At 37.8% G+C, this 17,897-nt stretch overlaps 1 protein-coding gene across 7 annotated transcripts in view; it reads right to left on the minus strand.

Moving 5' to 3' along the window:
- Window positions 1-6,618: 6,618 nt before the first annotated feature.
- Window positions 6,619-17,897, minus strand: part of PWWP2B (PWWP domain containing 2B) — a 50,514-nt gene continuing 39,235 nt past the window's right edge. For 5 of the 7 annotated variants that reach the window (XM_058188192.1, XM_058188194.1, XM_058188190.1 and 2 more), the window contains exon 4: window positions 6,619-13,206. The gene's annotated coding sequence lies outside the window, so the exon portion shown is untranslated. The remainder of the gene's footprint in view (window positions 13,207-17,897) is intronic. The other 2 variants (XM_058188187.1, XM_058188188.1) reach the window with 1 other exon arrangement.

Genomic DNA, 17,897 nt, shown 5'->3' on the forward strand with positions numbered 1-17,897 from the left:
GTGTGCAATGAAGCAGGAAGTAAAACCAATTGCTTTGTTGCAGGCAAGACACAGAGTTAATTAGCAATTGATTCATGGTTTACTTAGAGCCACTCACTGCGATAGTAAGTGGGTATTTGAAAAATATAATTGCTTTTAAGCATGTTCTTGAAACATCCTGGTATATTCAGGATGCAAAAGAGCACTAGTTTGCCATCCAATTACTTGCACATAAGGAATAATAAAACATGGTAGGAATTCAAACACACTGTAAAATTGAATGAGTTATGCATATATTAATACATATAAGAGAGGGAGAGGGAGAGAGAACATTATAAGGAATACCTGAAATTTAGAAGCTTATCAGTGTTCTATGTGAGAATGTGCCAATCATAGATAATTTTATAATAGCAAACTTCAAATATTTCTCTCTCTCATATGTGTATGTGTATCTCTCTCTCTCTCTCTCTCTCTCTCTCTCTCTCTCTCTCTCTCACACACACACACACACACACACACACACACACACCAGTGGTGGGTTTCAAAAATTTTTACTACCGGTTCTGTGGGTGTGTCTTGGTGGATGTGGCATGGCTTGGTGGGTGTGGCTTGGTGGGTGTGGCAGGGAAAGGATACTGTAAAATCTCCATTCCCTCCCCACTCCAGGGGAAGGTTACTGCAAAATCTCCATTTCCTCCCAATCAGCTGGGAATTGGGAGGCAGAGAATAGATGAGGGTGGGGCCAGTTAGAATTTACTACCGGTTCTCCAAACTACTCAAAATTTCTGCTAGCAGTTCTCTAGAACTGGTCAGAATCTGCTGAAACCCGCCTCTCTCTCTCTCACACACACACACTTTTCCAATTCCTGGACTTGTTCAGTCGCTCTGTCTGACTTTTCGCGACCCCCATGGACCATGGTACCGCAGGCTGCCCTGTCCTCTACTGTCTCCTGGAGTTTGGTCTAAATTCATATTCATTGAGTCGATGACACGATCTAACCATCTCATCCCCTATCATCCCTTTCTTGTTTTGTCTTCAGTCTTCCCCAACATCAGGGGCTTTTCCAACAACTCCTTCTTCTGATTCAATGGCCAAAGCCTTTGAGCTTCAGCTTCAGGATCTGTCCTTCCCAAGAGGAGTCAGAATTGATTTCCTTTAGGATTGATGGATTTGGTCTCTTTGCAATCCAAGAAACTCTTTTGAGTCTTCTTTACTCCACCAATGGAGGTGGAGTAAAAGTAAGTAAAATGGGAGTGGGAGAATAGTTCAAGGATTGTTTTCTTTAACAAAAAGCATAGTTGCTATCATTGCCACATAGGCAAGTATTAGAAGATTGTGACCAGGATATTGTAGGGCTACTGGGAACCACAGCTGCAATCCCAATTCCATATTATTGTGGAATACTAAATCTTAGTAATGCTAATGGGCTTTAAGCCTGGCCAGGGCTTTATTTCATGAAATCAGAGAGCCCAAACCACTGCTGGGTTTCAATTTTTTTTTACTACTGGTACTACTGGCTTGGCGGGCGTGGCAGGGGAAGGATACTATAAAATCTCCATTCCCACCCCACTCCAGGGGAAGGTTATTGCAAAATCCCCATTTCCTCCTGATCAGCTGGGACTTGGGAGGCAGAATTTTTACTACCAGTTCTCCAAACTACTCAAAATTTCCGCTATCGGTTCTCCAGCACTGGATAGAACCTGCTGAAACCCAACTCTGGCCCAAACAGTGAAGAACTTTATAGACCATAAGACTACTAATGATTTTATGTTACAAACATTTTCCAGGAGAACCCATTTTCTTCCTGTGGCAGCAAAAAAAAAAAAAAAAGAGCAAGACAAAGAGTTGATACATATTAATGTTGAATGAACATTTTCCAGTAAAGAAAGGGGAGGAAATGTTGAATTTTGAGAGTGGAAAAATAACATACAACTACAACGTGTGCAAGGGAAGGCCGCATTGCTTGCCACACAGTCATCTGACTTGCAAGGGAAGAAAAAAAAAACCCTTATCATTCCAGGAAATAATGTTAAGGTGAAAGTTGACTTGGCTTTCTGCATCATGAAGGATGAATGCTAATGGCCTCTGATGTAATTAAAGAGAGCAGGAGAGAGAGGAAAAAAGGATCATTCTTAGGCAAGAAAAACTTGTTGCACAATAGTCTTTTGGCTACAGTTGGAAACTACGCAATCTATTCCTTTTGACTTTAACCTGATATCCAGCATTCCACATTCCAAGTTCTTCTGAAATTCAGGCTGTATTTCACATAAAAATTCCACATCACTTTTCCCTCACAAGTAACGGCCTTTAGTTGTTTTAATATACTCAGACCTGCTTATATACTCAAGATTAAGTTTGGGAGAATCAATAGTGTTTTTCTCCTTAAAGACTGTTTACTCTCTCTTGCCTACAATGGGGTCCCAAATCCAGATCACAAGGTTGTTTTGGCAACACATCCATACTAACATAATTTTTATTTATTTGTAATTTTATGTGCAGTCTAATGCAATTATTAATAAAATAATGGTGCAGGTGTGCATCAGAACCCAACAAGGAAAATCCTGTTGTTCTCCAAGAGTCTACAGCCGTCATTTCCAGTTTGATATCTACAAATCAGAAGTTCTGTTTTGCCATCGACTTTGAGGAACCTCATTACTCTTCCTACTTTATCTACCGGTAGTCCTTGACTTACAACAGTTTATTTAGTCACCGTTCAAAGTTACAACAGCACTGAAAAAAGTGACTTATGACCGTTTTTCAGAGTTATGACTTTTCCAGCATCCTCATGATCATGTGATCAAAATTCAGTTGCTTGGCAACTGGTTCATATTTATGATGGTTGCTGTGTCTCCAAGGTCATGTGATCCCCTTTTGTGACCTTCTGACAAGTAGGGTTGCTAACTTATCAACTGCAGTGATCACAACCACTGAGGCAAGAAAGGTTGTAAAATAGGGCAAAATTCACTTAACAACAGAAATTTTGGGCTCAGTTGTGGTCGTTAGTCGTGGACTACCTATATTTGGATAAATAACTATAGCAAAAGGAACTGCATAGGATAATACAAGCCTGTTAGTTTCTACCATAAAGAGATGCCATGTTTTTGAGCATCAAAAAGATTCTGAGAAAGATCTGACTTTTACTATGTTTGACCAAATTTGATGCTCACCACAAAACTAGCTGGAAATCTAGATGAATGAGTATGTATGTTATGTCATAAAGGTCATATGGCAAGAATGACACGACATCCAAAAAAATTCCAGTAGAAATTATGTATAGCTCAGGGTTGAATGCGGTGGCTTTGTGGGATGCAGTGGCTTAATGGGTAAGACGCTGAGCTTGTCGATCGAAAGATCAGCAGTTCAGCAGTTCAAATCCCTAGTGCCACGTAATGGGATGAGCTCCCGTTACTTGTCCCAGATTCTGCCAACCTAGCAGTTCAAAAGCCCGTAAAAAATGCAAGTAGAAAAATAGGGACCACCTTTGGTGGGAAGGTAACAGTGTTCCGTGCGCCTTTGGTGTTTAGTCATGCCGGCCACATGACCACGGAGACGTCTTCAGACAGCGCTGGCTCTTCGGCTTTGAAACGGAGATGAGCACTGCCCCCTAGAGTCGGCAATGACTAGCATGTATGTGTGAGGGGAACCCTTACCTTTACCTTTAAAGGGTTGAACTGTGGAGTTCTTGGTGCTCTCCGAGTTGTTTGTTTACTTGTAGACATTTCATTACCTGACTAGGTTATATCATCAGAGATGATAGGTAAAGTGTGCAGACAAAGAACGAAGCTCCGAGAGCAGTAAGGACTTCACAATCCTTATCCTTATCTTTCACAAGGATAATTTTAAAGTTTATAAAGTTTAGGAAAAGCAGTAGCATGCAAAAGACATTCTCAAACATTAAACTTTTACATCTGCTCATGGCAGCAACTCTACAGTAATTTTCAACAGGTTGTTATCTAGCCAGTTCAGCCACGTTTGTGAGAACCAAGTGTTAAATTTGGTTCTCACAACTGTTAAAGAGATAGGCAATGGCTCACATTTTTCCTGCTCTGCTTAGACCAGCTTGTTTATCCAGCTGGTCCAGAAAGGAAGGCTCAGACTATCTTTGCTAGAGATTGTCTATTGCACGCACAGGCAAAACCAAGGCCCTGACAGGAATAAAGTATGCTTCAATCATACATTTTCATTTATTCAGATTTCTAGCCAGCGAGCTTGCCCAGGCAGAGTGGGAAAAATGTGAGATTTTTCAGCTCGTGAAGTGGGGACAAGAGGCATGCAGAGCAATAGTGGTTTTCACTTAGCTTCACTACCGGTTTAGAACTGTGCGTGAGTGTGTTTGCTTGCTTTGCTTGCGCATGGTGCTTCTGCGCATGCACAGAGCATCTGTGATAATGTGTCCAGGCGGGTGGGCGGACCCTCCAGCTGCTGCCTCTACCAGTTTATCTGAACAGGTGTGAACCGGTAGAAATCCACCACTGATGCAGAGAGTGGAAGATATGTTTTGTTCCAATGAAGTTTGCAATTTTCCAATCCTCCAAAGAAAAATTGCAGTCCCATTCCCCATTCAACCCCCAGCCCACAAGTTCTAAGCGGGAGCCAGGTGTGTCATTTTGAAAGTTCTGAAAAAGGGCAGGGCTTTGATCATACAAGGCCAGTCACTATCTTGACTCCTTGAAGCACAAACGGGATTTGGAGAAACTGCTTTCAAACCAGCGTGTTAGAAATGTTGTATGAAAATGCTTACCATGTTTGGTGGACATGTAAAAAAGGCAGAAAATGCTAGATTCAAACGCATATACTGATTCAGAGGATTTTATGGCTGAATACACAATTGAGAGCAGAGGTCTTTTGGAATTGGTGGACAAACAATTGGAAAAAAGTTATTGAACTTTGGTTCTGTACATGATATCTTACGCGAGGTTATTGTATGCACCAAGATGGAAAGATTCAGCATTGCCCACAATGAAAGAATGGCTGGTGAAAATGATGGAACTTGCTAAGATGCCTAAACAGACTACTTTGATCAGAGAAAAGACAGTATTTTCATTTATTGCTAATTGGAAACCCCTTATATACTTTTTGCATGAAACAGAAAAAAATGAACTTATGATACCATTATATGGTTTTGATGATTGGACAGGATAGATTACAGAAAAAATATATAACCATAGATTAAGAGGGAAATTTAGAATTATAACTGTTGTTATAGTTGTGAAGAAGATTGAAAACTTATTTCCTTGTATATTTTTTCTTTCCTATTTACTTCCTTTCCTGTATTTTAGCTTTCTTTTTATTTCTTTTTCTGTCTTTCTCTTCATTTATATTAATTTTTAATCTTCCCTTTGAAAAGGCTTACAAACACACACCCTTTTCTATCAAAAATGCATGTCTTAGGAGGAAGCTGCAAGAATTTCCAGAACATTATTTTTTTCTTTTTTCTTTATACAATTTCAGCCCATCTTTTTGCTTGTAAGGCAAAAAGAAGGGGACTACGATGCAGTGTTTGACACAGAATGGGGATAAAATGAATGTAAAAATGGAAGGGTTATACACTGATTAAAAGTGTCACACTCCTTTACTTCTAATCAAAACTAATTATTTTCTGATCTGACATGAGTTAGAAAAACTAACTTTAACAGTAGTGAACCTATGCAATTTACATAGTAGGAAGGGTGGGGAAGGGGTATCATTCAGACAGACTCAGACTGAGGTATGGGAACGAAATGGCATTGACTGCACTTGTATGACATCTGTCAAGATGGGGTGGGGATAAGGATCCAAGGAACATAGTCCACAACGTGCCTAGGCCTGATTTTAATTCTTATCCCATCTGGGTTAATTGAAGGCAATCTTGCAGTTTAAGAGTTCACATATTTACCACATGACCCAATTAAATATGTTGTACAAATGGGTCCACAGTAAAGGCTGGAGTGTTTGTTTATTACCCAATTTTTCATTTCAATACACTGGAGTTGTTTAAATAACCTCAGCATAAAGTTGGACACCACAAAACTTGATAAACTTGATTCTAGAAAATTTAATATGTATAGTGAGAGTACCGTATGATTGGACAACATGGAAACAATTCTACCACATCAATAATTATTTTCCTTTTGTCATGTTTATTTTATTTTAACATCTATATTACAATAGGTTGTAGTTCTGTCTCATTCTGTTGGAGGGGTGTGTGTGTGTGTGTGTGTATGTGTGTAACATACCCCAGTGAAACATCGACACTAACCTCACAATTAATACAAAAGCTATGGGTAGCGCAAAGAGCCATGGAAAGATACATGCTCGGCATCACAAAACAAGATAGAAGGCTCTGCACATGGATTAGAGAACAAACAAAATTATAGATCATCAAGAGAGTAAAAGAATTGAAATGGGAATGGGCTGGTCACATAGCAAGAATTGATGGCAGGTGGACCGAGGCAGTCATAGAATGGACCCCACTTGATAAAAGTGTCCATTAAAGAGACCTAGAACAAGATGGATCAACGACATCAGCAAGCATTGCAGGCCCAATTGGCAAAAGTGTTGTGTGTGTGTGTGTGTATGAATGAATATATATATCACCCTTAACAATTCATAAATTATGAGCATACCCTCTCCAAACAAGTCCAATCTTACTTATTAAAAATGTAATTAATGCTAGTTATTAAATTAAACATTTGGATAGAATTCTTGTCAATAACCACAAAACCAGATAAATCTGGAACCTACTTTTATTTATTTATGTTTAGTGCTTAAATTGCTACACAAAAGAAAAAAGTTCATACCAAGAGATACATTGTGACTTGGGTCTATTTTCTCACATGATATCAACCCTGGGGGAATAGGAGAGACCCTCTGTATGGAAAAGTCAAGATATTTAAGTCAAAATAATTCAAAGAATTGTTTGTTATTTTAGCAGCAGGATGAAGGTAATTGAAGTTCCTGCTCTTTCCAACATGGCTTCTATGTACTGAATTCTAATTATTCAGTCTGTGGTGTAATTTACAACGTCTGCTTCATGGCTCCCTAAATTGAGAACAAGCATGGATGCTTGAAAAATCACCCAAGAAGCATAAAATGGCGAAGTCCAATGTTGCGTTAGCTGGTGTCTCCTTGTGAAGCTCAACTCTCCTCTTGACAGCTCTCTCATCTACTTGCAGCACCTTTCAAAATCTGCTCTACCCACCTCGAAGGTTCCTGGACCTGCTTAGGAGACGGGGTGCAAGAAGAGCAGCAAATCGGTCAATTCCCAGCTGGGAATGCTATTCTCCATCTTCAGTTTATTTATCTTCACCGTTGAGATTTGTACAATGGAAATTAAAAAATTGAATGAGAAATAGGATAAAATATAAGCCCTCGAGAAAACTTGATGGGTATAAATTTTGTAAATGATGAAGCCAACTCCAGGATATAAACAAGACCAGTCAATGCAGAAAGAATATCAGGAGAAAAGTTCAGATTCCAATTTGATAGTGAAGTTAATATCTCTCCCCTTTTATGTGAACTGTATGAACCAAGAGTTACAGAGACACATTTTCTGTTGCCATTTTTTCACCTTCCTTCCAATAAAAAAAATTCTTTCATTTTGATTTCTGATTTTTGGATGCGTGAAACTCATGCTCAACTTCGATAAATGATTTTCCATTTAGAAGAAATACTCCCCCCGTAAATTGTTTTTGAAAAACTAAAACCAAATCAACCTTTAAAAAGCATCAGCTTATATACATTATGCATTGTTCTGATAATTGACCTGCTGATCTTAGGTTATTCATTGTGGAAAATGTAATTGATAAAATATGGATAATGTCAGCAACTTTCCTATCATCATTTCAGATATTTTTCCCAGCTGCAAAAATTACAGGAACTGCTGACAATTCACATGTCTTTCTGTGCTTCAGGGTGACTCCCATTACGCGTACACACACACTCACATATATGGATAAACAGAGATCCAATTTAGTTTTCAGCTATTAAAGGTTATTTAAATTAACATAAAATTGCAAATATTTTTGCTCAGGATTAATAAATGCCGAGAAAAGTAATTTATTTAAAGCTTCTCTTGCAAACTCAGTTCTAACTCTATTGCCACTAATTTTTTAAAACTTGACTTCTGCAGCCTGCTTTTGTAGCTCAGCTTCTCCACTTTAAGCTAACTTGTAAAATACATCTTCATATTCAAACTCAATTTTATTTGATCCCACAGAATGTATTATCAAACTATTTAACTAGAGGAGGGCAAGAAATAGTTTGCATTACCAAAATGGAGCAGTGAAATATACATACACATACAAGAGAACCAACTGAGTTTTCCCTTATATTGCAGCTTTAAATCAGACCTTTTTTTGCTTACATACTACTTGCAAAAACGAATACAATTGCTCAAAACACTACTTACAATTAAAAAAAATATCAATAAATCCTTATAATACATTCCCTTCTTTCACCAAACCTTCATTACATTTGTGCTTTTACATTACATGCAATAATAGCATGTAATGATAATTCAGCAACAGGGTTCCACCAGAATATTAGCTAGAATGCAAATTTAGGTCACTAGCACCCAAAAGCCGTAATAAATTTTTTTCCCCATTTTGCAAATTATGAAATGACTGAGATTTTTCCAAAGTACTAGCATGTCTCACAAGATATGTGTAACTTGGGAGGAACCACTCTGAGCCAGGAAAGATAATACAATTAAAAGTATACCACATATAAGATAATAGTATTATGTTTTAGTGAGATGGTGCTCTTTTAATGACACTTGCTAAATTTGTTCCAGAACTTTAAGCAATGTTACTCTTGTTAATTAATCAACCTTCTCCCATTCTATATGACTAAAGCCTTGCCAATCTTCTTTTATTAAAAATGTCTGTGTCTCATTCAGACATCAACACTCCGTGCTTAGATCTGTCTTCCGTGATCTGAACAGTTGAATACTTTTAAGGCAGTCTGCCCATTGTTGCAGGCTGATTAACACGCTGCTTAGTTCCACATTGCTCTTTGTGAATAGCAGGCCTGGTGTTTGATTAATCCCAGAATTTGCAATTATGAGTAGAGTTGGTGTGTTCTACTGTACTGGACTCAATCTCCAAAACAGTACCATCAGTCTCATTGCAGCTCTGACAGAAGAAGGGTGAAGACCAGTTTTGATTATTGCAACTTGCACTGTAACCAGAGGGCTATATTTGGCCACTCCAGCAATCTTTGTGCAATTCCAGCTGTGATGATCCTGCTGAAGTTAAAAATTGTGATGGAGTCAAATAAATGTCCAGCAAGCAAGACATGATACAATCCAATTTTACATACCCCATAAAGTGATTGCGATTGCTTCCCAAGGTCAATACATTGATTTTATCACATTTTCACTGCTAGTCTAACAGGTTTGGGAAACAATGCACAAAATGTCTGCTAGACTTGACTGTAAGAGACAAGTGTCATGAGCACCCTGCAATGCAGCATTCTCTTTTTATATCATCATCCATTATCTGAGCAAGTTATCGCTTGTCTCCACTTTTTGCTTTGTTCTAAACGTTTTATTTTTACATATTGCCTTCTGATTCAAAGCAATTTCCATACCTTTCTTAAATATAAAAAGTATAATCTATAAATCAGAAATCAGGAGTAGCTAAATCATTTTCTTCTTCTTCTTTTGGGTGGCTTCAAATCAGCCTTGAGTCCTGGCAACTGCATGAATGTGTTCCTCCAGTTTTCTTGGCAACGTTTTCAAAGTCACTTGCCATGGTTTTCTTCCCAGTGTCGAGAGAGACTCACAGACCTCAAATCATCCAGCTGGTTGACATGCTTAAGGCAGGAGTAGCACCTGGACTTTCCTTCTCCTAATCCAGTGCCTTAAACTCTTGGCCAAACTGGCTCTCAGCCAAACCCATTCCAAACACAAAATGATAAAGCATACTAGCAAAAGACAGCTGTAATTAAAGGCCTGACAGAAGAACATTATTCTCAGGGTTAGATAGAAGCTCTCACCCTGCCTAAGCATTACTTCTAAAAAGGTCCAACCCAAAGTCATTACCATTTGCAGTGGTGGGAAAAGAATGCAATGTCTCTATAGATAGAACTGAAAGACAGGCAAACTTCTATAGAAGCAGATAATGTTCAAGACAAGTCTCGAGTTTCAATTCTTCAAAACTTTAAAAGATCGTAATGAGCAGCATTTTTTGGATCAGAATCGGGAAATTGCACAAATTAACAATAATAATAACAATCTTATTAAAACCGACAATAACTTGGCTATGCATTTAATAATAGCTTCACTAATATGTATCACTAATCAGTCAATCTTAATTTGACCAAAGGAAATGTTTCTGTGTAATTTAGCACAAACCCATTTTCCTCCTATGAACAATGTCTGCAAAACCAGAGGATTAATTTGATGTTATTTTTACATTTAACCCTCCTTTGAGACATAGAATTGCTGGTTGACTGTTTTCAATGTTAAATGCAGACCGGATTCACAGTGGGCAGTTTATCATAAATCTGTCAAGAAAGGAACACAGCATGTGTTTCTACTTTTTAAATGCTATTACCATAACCTTTTAGTGATAAAAGTGCAAAGCAATGCGGACCATTCCATTTTCTTATGGAGGGGGTTGAGTTGAGTCGAGTCGTTTATCCATTTTTGGAGTTGAGTCTCCTAGAACAGGAATGAATTCGAGGTATCCGAGTTGTTTGGATGAAATCAATTCTCAGAATGGGGCAGCACAAAATCCTCTTGGAAAAATTACACTGTTTTTCATACAATAACCGTTTAGAAATTGCTAAACTATGATTAAGTGTTCTGGACAGCATGACAATGGTGAAATGAAACACATGATGAAAGCGTCATTTGGAAGGCTATAGTTTGCCTGCTTCTGTTCTCAGTACTGATTCTGAGTTTTCTTCTATTTCATGTTTATTATTTCAGTTCAGTTCTTATACTTCCTGCCCAAATAAAACAAGCTTTGGGTTTAATCTTCACGTAAAGGATGAAGAGAACATTTCAAAATATGCATTCATGCTCTTAATTTGATAGATTTCCAAATGATCAAAACATGTTTGTTTTCAAGCTCAGAACAGTTGCTTTATACTTGAAGCAGCATGTTTCAAAATTTTAAGTCCTTTAAATTCAAACTCATCAGAATTCTAAATGTGTTTTAAATCCTACCCTGCCTTATTATTTTTTTTAAACCAATTATTTTGTAATTTGGATCTGCATAGCCCTACCGTAATCTAGAAAATAAATAATAAGTAAAATGTGGGATTTCTTATAAGAAAATTCTCTTATAAATGGGGGTTTTCTACAGTAATTTTCAACCTTCACATCGACTAAGTTTCCCCAATGTTATAAAATTATAGCATGCAATAAAAACTAAAAATCAGCAAATAGCACTGCATACCAAGTATTTTACCAATATATTCCCGTTTGTATATATTAATATACCGTATTTCCCCAAAAATAAGACTTGTCTTATATTTTTTTGAATCCTGAAAGCCTTATTGCCATGCACTCAAAAGCTCGACTGGTCTTATTACCAGGGGATGCCTTATTTTGGGGGAAACAAGGTACATATGTTCCTATATTCCTGTTTGTATATAATAACATTTCCCTACAATTCGAGAATTATTTCTCAATTGTGTAGAACTGTGGATGTCTAAAATGCCTATCCAATATTCTAACAATAAGCAATTCTGAGATGATTAGATCATTCGATCATTTCTAATTAATACCAAAATAATTACTTGTATCCAGATACAGCTGAGTGCTGAATGTTTTCAAGAATTCCAACAGCTTTTCCAAAATAGCGGAAACCCAGAAAGCTGGTTGACAATTCCTTTTCCCAGTCTGAAAAAGCAGACCTTTGAAAAGAATGGGAGAGGTGCCACTGTAGAAACAAGAGATTCAATGATTCCATGGCTGGATGTCTGGTGCCCCCATTAATTGCTGGAAATTCTGGGAGTTGTAGGGAAGCACAGGGTGCATAACCACAAAATCACAGATGATAGAAGAGGATATGGTTGAACTCAACCACAGCAACAAAGTGCATCCATTAGCTTAAGAAAATCTGTGGGGGAACCATCCAAGCCTTAGACATGTATACTTCAGGAAGTTCAAATAACCTAGGTTTTGGATAGGCAAGTGGTGACCATGACCAACGAGCCTCCAGGTCCCCTTCCTGGTATCTTCTAAGTGCTTGGTCCCATCAGATTTTTTAAAATTGGGAACTGATCTCTTGCATTTAAACACTGTGTTTATTTTCAGCAATGACTGCAAAGATTACACTTTGATGAATTCTTGGAAAGAATTCTCGGAATGGAGAGTAAGACTGCTCTCTTGTAAAATGGTGCTTTGTGGCTAGCCATGCCTAGCATTGTAGCCATTTTGTAAATAGGGAAGTCTTTCATGGCAAGTGTTTTTTTACAGGACTCACAATATGCATTCAACCTTTTCAATGCTCTCCCAGACTAAAATGATGCCCAGGTCTGCACTAAGAAACCTTGGCACAATTACTATTATTTTAAAAGGCAACCACAAGTTACATTTGCCTCCTTGTATGATTGCGCCTCAAATATTTGATGCCTAATTCAATACTCATGGAATGTCTGAAGGCAATGGGCAGATTGTATAATCCTAAAATAGACAAATGAGAGTTCAAGCATATTTTTCATAATAAAAGTCATCCAAAGAAGTTGAGTTCAACAGTTTCCAAATTTTAATAGACACAAGTGAGTCCATTTTAGTTTAAGACTACACTGATTCTTTCTATTGCATATCCCTTCTCAAGAATGTGCATAATTGGAGTCAACAGTTTTCCATTGTTAAAATTAAACAAGAGTACATGATAAATCTTGTTATGGAAAAGCAGCAGCAACGTTTATCTAATGAAGGAGGAGGAGGAGGAAATGGGGAAATTATAAAGAGTAGCTAACATTTTATAGGTAATAAATACATTCCAAGGTGTAGTATTTCATTCTACCCCAAATTCTTCGAGATACTACTGGTCAAGTTGCTTCTCTTGTGTTAAGTAGCCTTATGACATTTGGTCAGACCAGCCTCTGGAAGACTTCCTAAGCAATCCAGGTGCCAGCTCTCTTTCACAGATGATGAGCAAGGCCAGTCTGGAAACTTATCCTGCCGCCTTGTGCAATGAAACCTCACGATTCTCCGAGGGAAGCGTGTCAGGATGTTTACAGACTTTGTGAAACTCTAGGACAGCTGTGCTCTTGTCTTCTGTTACCTTGAGGAAAGTGAAAGAGGGAGAGGTTACAGAGAATGGCATCAAATAGTCCTAGAGTACAAAAAAGTGATCACACAACCACCTATCTAAATATAGCTCCAAACCTCAGAGTCTAATTTGGTCGCAGAAAACCGGAGAGGCACAGCTACAGTTTCATTAAATAACCTGGCTCATCCTAGCGTACTAGAGTTGAAGCACCATCTGCCAGAGAATGGGGGGAAAGAACAACCCATTTTGATCAAGGCAGCAATTAGAAATTTTTCATACCAATGACTTCTCCCTCATAGGGAAAAGATGAGTTAATAGGTTGCAATCTAGCATTCTGGCATCCTTTTCAGGAAATGTAACAAAAACAAACAAATAAACCAGAAAAAGATATTTTACCGAGTCCTTTCCTACACCTATATTTGAATAAAAAAAATTAAAGTGGAAATGTATTTGAAGTACAGGTAGTCCTCAACCTATGACCACAAAAATTGCTGTTGATAAATGAGACGTTTGTTATGTCAGTTTTGCCCCGTTTTACCACCTTTCTTGCCACAGTTGCTAAATGAATCACTGCAGTTGTTAAGTTAGTAATATAGTTGTTAAGTAAATCTGGTTTGTCCATTGACTTTGCAAAAGATGATCAGATGACTCTGGGACACTGCAACTGTCCTAAATATGCGTTACTTGCCAACCATCTAAATTTTGACCATGTGATCATGGGGATGCTGCAATGGTCGTTAAGTGTGAAAAATGATCATAAGTCACTTTTTTCGATGCCATTGTAACTTTGAAGAGTCACTAAACAAACTTTTGTAAGTTAAGGACCACCTACACAAATGCTGCCAAAACTGAAGTTTTATAATTGTGGTAAAAACAGTTCAGTTTTCTTCCTAAAATGCCGCATGGAAATTAATGCCTACATACGAAGTCTCATCTTGAACCTGCAGGTAAATATCAAGTGGCCAGATCCTATCCTTTAGAGGAATTCTCCACATGTGATTATTGGTGATATCAAATAGTTTCTTTGCATTAGCAGTAATTTCATTTTTTAAACATGGACAAGATTGACCAATGCCACCTCCTTTTCCTGCTGCAGCCCGCTGGTCTATTTATCCAACTGGTTCAAGAGAGCTTCCAACTTTAAAAAAATCACTATTTTGTGAGCAACAGAAAACCTGAGCAGAACAGATGATTAGCAAAAGAAAGAGAGAGAGAGAGAGAGAGAGAGAGAGAGACTGAGACTGAGACAGAAAGAGAGAGATTGGACACTTGCAAATTCAAGCATTTCTATCAAATAAATCCACTATATTTGTCATATTACACCACAAGCAAGATTAGTTGATTATTTCCTTAGATTTGCATCATGTAATAGAAAGCTGGTTATAAAATCATTCAAAATTCTTATTGAAAGAACACAGGTAGTCCTCAGCTTATGACTGCAACTGATCCCAAAATTTCTGTTTTGCCCCATTTTATGACATTTCTTGCCACAGCTGTTAAATGAATCATTGCAGTTGTTAAGCTAGTAACACGGTTGTTAAGTGAATCGAGCTGCCCCACTGACTTTGTCAGAAGGTTGCAAAGACTGATCACATGACTCTGGCACACTGCAACTGCCATAAATACACACCAGTTGCCAAGTGTCCAAATTTTGATCATATGACTACAGGGATGCTTGCAATGGTTATTAAGTGTGAACAGCAGACATAAGTTGTTAGATATTTAAATTTAGTAGCTGGAGCAGTGGGGTTTTGCAGTGAGCCAGAACAGAGTTGTAGTTGATTGGTTGGAGAATGCTGGCTCCTGCATTATGATTGGTTGCTGTGAGTGTGGAGTGGGAGTTGCCCTGTTTTCCCGCCTTTTTTTCTTCTGTGTGTTCTGTGATTTACCTCATGATGCTCCTGTTTGCTGCAGATATTGATGTAAAATGTATTTCTATAAGACTACTTAATTTAAGCCTCTCTGATTTCATTTGGACACTTGCTGCACAATTCCCTGACATAAGTCATTTTCCCCCCGGTGCCATTGTAACTTTGAACGGTCACTGGTTGTAAGAATAATTGCAAGTCAAGGACCACCTGTACTTTAATTAAGTCAAGAGAAGCTTTATAAAAGAATGGGCTTCTGAACTTCCAAAACCATTGAATTAATATGGACCTTAATTTATTTTCTTCATGAACAGCAGTAAGACTTTAACTGAAAAGTACACAAATATTTTACACAAGATCCTCAAGCATTCTTCAGCGTTAATCATGAAGAAAATAATAAACCATTTTCATTTTTCTGCCCAAAAGAAACGAGGAACGAACAAACTTAAGATGATCTTATGAAGAAATAACAAGCACAGTTCTACAGAAATTCTCAACTTTTTCATAACAAAACTTTATCCCAGCATCCTTGTTAGCAGTTTTTATGAAGATGGCTTTTTGGGTGCTTTTGATACTTCTGCTGAAATAATAACTCACGTTTCCTTCTTTTCTTTGTTAAAATACAAGCCGCCCATGAATCACAGAACCGAGAGAAAGAAGGGAAAGAAAATAATTTGAAAAGGAAATGAAAAACCGTATGCGCACTTAAAAAAACATCATCTTAAAAACTGCCTTTTTAAAAATCACATGAAATGTTCCCAAAGTAGGCATCTTTGGAAAAAGAACCACTTTGAGCATACAGGAGATAGTGGAATAAAGGTGCAGCCAGCTACCAAGATAATCTTGTCCTCATAAGGCAGGTTCTCTCTGAATGCCAGGCTGAAGCCAGACCAAAGCCACTTCCGTGGAAATTACAAGGCTGCCTCCTAACTTCTAGATTTGCAGGTCTTTCCCACCTGGCCACAGAGCTCCATGGCTTATGGTCACTTCTGCTGTAGCTGCCAGCCATTAAAGCTTCCTAGCCATTAAAGTTTTGGATGCTCCAACACAAATAGCATCCTGATGGAAGCAATAAAAAAGGTTGCTCTTCTTAATATGTAAACTTTGTTGCATTTTCTTTGCCTAACAAGCCTGCACTTGCTGGAGAGCAGCTCTGAGATCTCTCTCCTCTGCAGAAAGCAACCACACATTGTTGGAGAGGAGGAAAAACACAGAAGGAATCTTTCCCCCTTTCCTCATCTTCATGTTTTCCCTGAGAGGGCAGCCACCAATGGCTAGAGCCCTGTCTTCATGCAAAAGCAGCAACTTTGTGGGCCTAATTTTTGGAGACATGTCGAAAGGAACCTTTAGGACCTTCATGTTTTGAAGTAGAGTGCTTTCCACTCATCTTCCATCACTCAGCTTCCTTTCCCCTAACATGAGCTCTTTGTATTTGAAATGCTTGAATTATTGGAATGCTAAAATACAGTTAAGTATTGAGAAATAGAAAAGGTCAGTCTTCCCTATTGTTTTAGTAAGGATTTAATTTTATAATAGAACAAATGTCCTCCTTTTCACTAAAGGTTACAAAAAAGACATGTTTTTGATAGAATACGGTTGACCTAGGGGTCCTTGGTGCTCTCTGAACTTGGTAGTTTTCTTACAGACATTTCACTCCCCAAATAGGTAACATTATCAGTGCACTGATGTTGTTACCTAGTTGGATAATGAAACACCTGCAAGAAAACCACCAAGCTCACAGAGCACTAAGGATCCCACAGATATGTTTTCATCGTTAACCTTCACCTTCACTTTTAGCTGTATTTCAAAAATGTCTCCATTCTTAAAAAATGAAAAAGGAAAAAAGAGTTGGATACATTCAAATGTCTCCAGGACAAATATATCCAGTTAAGATGTTTTATACTAAAAATGCATGAATGTGCAAGCTTAAACTGGAATTGGACAAGTTAAAAACTACACAAAACAAAAAGTGTCACAAATATATTCTGGGTTTGGCCATTTTCTGTGGGAAAGAGGGTTTTACCATTACTTTACTTTTTCTGCAAAAAAGCAGAAAGTAAAGGTTATGATTGGGCATAAAAAGACACCCAGAGATTTTAAAGTATGCTTTGCTTTATGAAACAGAATCTAAGGAATGGCTGACAAATGCAAACCATGTCACATTTGAATTTGGTAACGTTTTAAGATTTATAACAGACAAAAGGCTGTTAAGGAAAAACCTCGAAGGTCTGAGACTATGAGCAACCTTTGCCATTACACCTGAAATCCCCTTTCTATTATTATATTGGTTGCATTGTCATTGCCAGATGTTTAGACTGTACATGGCTGTTTTATCCACCTATTGAGTCCTACCCAAGGGCCTGAAATAGGCCAATATTTGATACTGTTCAAGAATATCTGCCTACTCCAGGTAGATAGGCAGGTGTTGTTCATTATTATTCACAGCTGCCAGTTCTTTTGCTGGTGTTGGCCTCCATCCACACTCAGTTGTTTCCAAGAACTCAGAATATTGTAATGGATCCGTACAGTATATGTGCTGAGCCAAACAGTGTGGCCTTTTGCAATTGACTGATGGAAATTTTGTCAATATGTAAATTTTCTAACAGCTGTCCAAACTTTTTTGGTAGGTACCCAGTATGCCAATAAACACTAATTATAATAAGTGATAATGATAAATCACTAATTATAAATATAAATAGATTTTAGGGATTATTATATATATTATTATATAAATTTTAGAGATTATTACATAAATTATTATATATTTTTATCCTTTTTATGTGTGTGTGTGTGTGTGTGTGTGTGTGTGTGTGTGTGAACTAAAGGCACCAAACA

Source organism: Ahaetulla prasina, chromosome 6 (assembly GCF_028640845.1).
Source record: "Ahaetulla prasina isolate Xishuangbanna chromosome 6, ASM2864084v1, whole genome shotgun sequence".
NCBI lineage: Eukaryota > Metazoa > Chordata > Lepidosauria > Squamata > Colubridae > Ahaetulla > Ahaetulla prasina.